This window comes from Azolla caroliniana, unplaced genomic scaffold (genome assembly GCF_043228905.1).
Source record: "Azolla caroliniana isolate FFs.n. ecotype wild unplaced genomic scaffold, voAzoCaro1.0.p SCAF_4, whole genome shotgun sequence".
Taxonomy (NCBI): domain Eukaryota; kingdom Viridiplantae; phylum Streptophyta; class Polypodiopsida; order Salviniales; family Salviniaceae; genus Azolla; species Azolla caroliniana.
The window spans coordinates 16,023,820-16,030,025 of record NW_028230439.1 but is presented as its reverse complement, the minus strand read 5'-3'; the positions used below and the strand labels follow the sequence as shown (position 1 = coordinate 16,030,025).

The following is a 6,206-nucleotide window of genomic DNA, read 5'->3' as shown; positions in this document are numbered from 1 at the left end:
CCTAAAACAGGGAAAACCACGGGTGAACAGAATCTTCACTATACAAAGTGGATATACAACACCGAGAGGAATAGAACACTCTCTCGAGTGTATCAGCCGCACATGGCTCTTCGCGTTTGCTGTTTCTCACACATCTATGGCGTGGCTCACACACACTTTCTCTCTCACTCACTCTCCTGCACACTACAACTTCTGTACACAACATTGTTCTCATACCTAAACATTTGCCCTAGTTGCATATATACTTATGCAACTTTCAGACTATATACAAATATAGTCTCCCAAGTTGGCTATATACACGATTCCGGTTTCAGCCTCGACCTATCGACCTTGGCCAAGTCCCTCATCAACTCGTCTCCTCTCTCTCCCCATCCGGAGAGACCTGTTTCTTAACATCATCATTATTATTACCATAATAATAATAGTCAAATTCTCAAACAGTCGACTCCCTATTTTCTACTCTTCGACTGTCGACTTTCCAAACAGTCGGATCATCCTCCCATTGGAGGGACATATTCCCAACATATCTGATGCCCTTAGCCCTCTAAACATATGAGATGTGATTCGAGATCTGATAACTATGGTAACACTATGGTGTTTTAAAAACCATGGGGGAAAACATAACTAAGATGTCTTTCTCGGACCACTATCTTGAATAAGCATGGTGGCTCCCCAAGGCTCAACCATGGTTCTAGCATCAACATAATTTCCTAGTTATCCTTATGTTAAAATGTCAACCCAACATGTATTGATATGGTCGAGAAAGTGTATTATGTGAAAAAACAAGTGCACTCGATAGTAATATTCTAGTCTTGCGAGTAAAAACTAAATGTTATGACAAAAACAATAAAATAAGGCACTACCCATAAGAATCAAGCAATGATGAAAAAAAGGGTCAAAAAACCCATGTGCTACCTACTAAAAAACATGCCAAAAATAAATGGATGGTGCGAGGTATGCACATACACTTCCCAATATGGTGGTTGTAATTTACACAATTGTGACATAAGCCACAAATTGATACAAATGGTAGTGGTGTTGTGCGCAAAGATGTAGTACTCAAATTTATGAGTAAAACGTCAATAGTGGAACTCATGTGTTTTTAATCGAGTTCTAAGGCTCGATTACATGAGTTAAACCTAGACAACTCTTTGGAAAAAATGTACAAAAAGTTGCATGATGCCCACTCAATATGAAAAATAGTCTACATGAATCCTTACACCATTAAACATACGTAAATAGTGTAGATGGACTTAAAATAAGGAAAAGAAAGAGCGTTAATTATGGGTGGGTAAATGGCAACTATGAGAAAATCATCAAAAAGTAAAAAAACAATTTGTGGAATTAGAAAATAATTAGAATAATAATCAATTAGGTGTATGAAACATTAAGCATGTCATAAGGTAAGAAACCCAGGGGTAGTCGATGTGCACCTCCTCAAGACCACCACATCCCATATAATCAGCCAAGTGATGACTCAATAGAGGAGTAGAGTGGCATAGGTAAGCGACATATACCTCGTCAAGGCCACACCATCCCATAAAATCGTCCAAGTGATGGCTCAATAGATAGTAGAGTGGCATCGGTAGGCGACATACACCTAGTCAAGGCCACAACATCCCATAGAATTGGCCAAGTGATGGCTTAAAAATGGGAAGAGTGGTATACACAACATCATATGCAAAAGGGCCATGAGGTGAGCGTGTGCGATTAGGGCAAACACGCTCAACCCGATGCATGAGAATAATTATTATCGTAAGAGATGGCTCAAGAGAGGGGAAAGTGGGAGATGCATCGCAATATGAAAAAGGGCCATGAGTTGAGCGTGTGCGATTAGTACAAACACGCTCGACCCGATGCACAATAAGATTGTAAATCGTATCATCGTAGAAACAAGAAAGAAAAGAAAAGAAAAGAAAACGTAATACAATTTCCATGCGACCAAGAATAACACATCATATAAAAGAAGAGAGATAGAGAAAGAAGAATATCGGGTTTAGAATGTTGTTTTGATCCTGAGAAGAGCATGACGAGCCTTGTTAGATCCCCATCGCTCACACGCAAAAAACATCAAAACAACAACAAAAAAAAATGTTAGTAAATGCTCTAATACCATTGTTAAGAATCTATTACTAATGAATAGACCAAAATAAAGTTAAAGAACGAAAATAGATTGGATAGAAGAACTTGTTCCACCCGACCACCCCCGAGCTATGATCTAGAAATAACTAACCTACCACCGACGTCCCATACCACCAGATATTAGGATGACTAATACCTTGGAAGAGACGAAAGGCTAGGCCGCACCATGGGTGTCTAAGACAACAGTCTTCTGATATAATATCCTTATGAGGGTAGCTAAGCCTCATATTTATACCTCTTCCTAGGCCCCTTGAATAGATGTGCCTTTTTAAAAGGCTCTCCATCCATTGGTTGTCCAAATCATGATAGTGCATGCACCTATCAGTCCTTCTATCCAATCACATTAGTCCCCTTTTTAACATTAGTGAACATACCCTTCACTTATGTAAATATTAGTGACCTAGCCTCACCTACATTATGTGTACATAACACCATTGTAGCTCAGTTGGTAAGGTTGCCCAATGGACACCACAAGGTCGTGGGTTTAACCCCTACATTTCACAGTGGCATGTAGTAAATCAAGAGATATATATTGAGTAATAGAGAGGGTAGAAAATTAGGTTTCAAACCCAAGACATCGTGTTGGTAGTGTGTAACAACTTACCACTAGGGTAAGCTAATTAAGTCTCTTGATTTTCGAGACCAAAAATATATAATATTTTCACATAATAAATGTGAAACTGAGTAGTGAATGTTGGTGTTCAAAAACTTTACTAATGAATGTCCCAAAGTACAATGCACCTTGTGATTGTGAGAAACATTTGTTCAACAATTGGCTTTGGTCAAAGTGGTATGGAAAGCATAATCGAATTTGATCAAAGGTAGAGCATTATATCAAAGTTGTGATACTTAGAATCCCAAACCTATGTAGGGAAAAGTGTGCATAGTCCAATACTCTAATAACTTGTGCCCCAATGCCCTATTGGACTTTGTAGTGAGTGTGAACTAGTTCACATGGAACCAATTCTTTGGATGAAAAACAATTGGATGAGCTCTAATATGTATTGATGTGTGTATAGAGGCCCCATTTAACATGCATTGATGACAAAGAGAGAGAGAGAGAGAGAGATCATATCTTGCTAATAAAATTGTTTGTAATGTTTGGAGAACATACATCAATGTACTTATTCTGCCATAACTTTATATAGTTAACCAAATTGACAATATATTCAAAGTACACTCAAGTGTGCCATAACTGGCTTGTCCAAGAACAAAGTATATAGAAATGCCGAGTCTCTTTCCTTTGGCTTCAATTCCCCATTTCACATTGAAGACAAATAAAGGGAAGCACACATATGTTTTGGCAAATTGGTTAAATAATTTATATAAGAAGAAAAAAATTCAAATACAAGTTCCATTCATATTGAACAATGATAATTACTTATCCAACTAAAACAATGAGGTTACCAACTAATGTATCGTGATAGGGCTAAAGGAACATAGGTTAACTTCCAAATACCTTTTAATAAAGATAATGAAGGTTTTAATGTTTTTTACATTTGTAGTCTATGAAAGCATGATTAAAAAAGCTTGGGTGATGCAAAATTATAAAGTTACATGTTTTGAATGCATCAACTTCTTTTAATATCCAATGAATATGCCATTTGTACTAGCCAATGTAGTTTGTATGTTGTGATTTGATATATTTCTATCTTAATTGTGATTGCTTCAAACAATTTATGGATTTCTTTCTTTTGTTTCCCCTTGTTTCATGCTAGCCATAAGTTATATCATTTAGATTGATGTTGTGTTTTCTTTTTGTCTCTCCCATGTTTAAATTGTGTTTATCATTGATAGAACTTTGTTCCTTCTATCCAATCATCATTTTGTACTAACTTCCTTTTTTGTTCCTTCATCTTGTTTTTATTGAATGGCCAATCGTTTTCAATACATAGTGTTTGTTAAAAATCAAATCTCCAAAAATCATATTTGAAAATCCATCAAACCATTTCTTTATCACGTTATTTGTTATATACCAACCACTTTACCTCTACACCAACAACCTAGTAACCTACACCATATGTAATTAAAATATTCTCTTCATCACTATACGGTACGTCTTTTCAATATTGTCAACCAAAAAATTACTCCCAAATTAAGTGTTGTGTAGTTGTATTAAACTAACAAACTCTTTGCTAAGACTATAAATAGAAGGATAACCTTATGGTGATTAAAGTGTATAGTATATATATGTATAATAACTCTCTATAAATGCATGTATTAACTTTTGTTTCAAGTAATGTGGTATTCATATGGTCTTCCTCATTCATTTTTCTAGAGGGGAAGAGGTCATTCTACCCCAACAAGCTTAATATCATAAGTATGTGGTTCTAGTTACCTCCTTATACCTTAACCTAGTGTACACATAAACATACACATACACATACATATTCACATTCACATACAATGGACCATGTGGATTGTTGGAATCTCCATTGGTATGGAGATAATATGATACATGTGAACATGATCCGTGGAACCACAAGATTACATGCACTCATGTATATTATCATCCTCATAGGTATTATTTTATGCTTGGAATTGTTGAAGAAAAGATCAGAGGTTTACCTTGTGGACTATGCGTGTATGAAATATACTGAGGAAGCAAAGACAAATGTAGAAGTACTACTATACTTCATGAAGGGCTTGAAATCAGTGTCTACCAAGGATCTAACGTTTCAAACCAAGGTCTTCTTAAAGTCGGGCCTTGGGGAGGAAGCCTATGTCCCAAGAGAAACCTTAGAATATGGACGCCACATCCCAATACAAGTTTCATACAATCAAGTTCAAATACTAGTAGTTGGTGCAGTTGATAAACTTCTCCGAAAAACCCAAATCACACCAAACCTCATTGATATCCTCATTGTGAATAGTGGTCTTTTCAACCCAACCCCTTCACTATCATCTCTTCTTGTACACCACTTTAAAATGCGTCAAGACATCAAATCATTCCACTTAAGTGGGATGGGATGTTCTGCTAGCCTCATCTCTATTGACCTTGTGACAAAAATCTTTGATTCTAGGAATCGAGGAAAAGGAGGCCTACCACGATATGCCCTCATAGTGTCTACCGAAGTGCTCCAACAACTCTATGATGGAAACGATAGATCAATGATGGTGACAAATTGCTTGTTTCGGAGTGCAGGTAATGCAATCCTTATGTCTAACAACCCCAAAGATAAGCCCATATGTAAGATGCAATTGACACACCTAGTCAGGGTGAACATAGCATCCGATGACGAGGCCCACAATGTGGTCATTGTGAAGGAAGATGCAGAGGGAGTTCTAGGGGCAAAGCTACACCCTAATCTCATAAATGTTGCAACAAGAGCAATTCGTGTCAACATGACAAAAATTGCTCCAAAGGTTTTACCTTTGTGGGAGTTATTAAAAGTCGGGATGAACAAATTGAAGAGAGGGTTGCTGAAGATGAACCATGTGAAAGAATATGTACCCAATTTCAAGCTTTCTTTCGATCACTTTTGCATTCATCCAGGGAGCAAGGCTATCATAGAAGGGGTAGGGAAGAGTCTGGCCTTAAGTGATTATGACATAGAACCTTCATTGATGGGTTTGCATAGGTTTGGCAATACATCTTGTTGTGGGATATGGTATGAATTGGCATATATTGAAGCTAAGAAGAGACTTCAGGTTGGGGATAAGGTATGGCAAATTGGGTTGGGCTCAGGATTTAAATGTAATAGTGCAGTTTGGACAATCTTAAGAACATTCAATGAACCTATTCTAGAAGATAATCCATGGCATGATTGCATTCATAGATACCCTGTTTATGCAAAACTCTCAAATCTACCGCATGTCATTCATGCTCTTCAATTTATGCTAGAGTAAATTTTCTAGTATGGAAAAACCATAATACATGTAGTCATAATATGCCGCTCCCCTCTATGTTGGGAATTCATTTTCAACACCAAAGTAGGCACCTTGAATTCATTTTCGTCTATTTTATCACACTAACCTCTTGTGGGAATTAAAGATTTATATCTCTCTTTTTCTCACGTTTACTCTTTATTTTTCATAAATCTATGTTTGTTATAAAAAGTAGA

At 36.8% G+C, this 6,206-nt stretch overlaps 1 pseudogene; it reads left to right on the top strand.

The window, feature by feature from the left end:
- Positions 1 to 4,641: 4,641 nt before the first annotated feature.
- Positions 4,642 to 5,991, top strand: LOC147865141 (3-ketoacyl-CoA synthase 1 pseudogene; annotated as a pseudogene).
- The last annotated feature ends 215 nt before the right edge of the window (positions 5,992 to 6,206 follow it).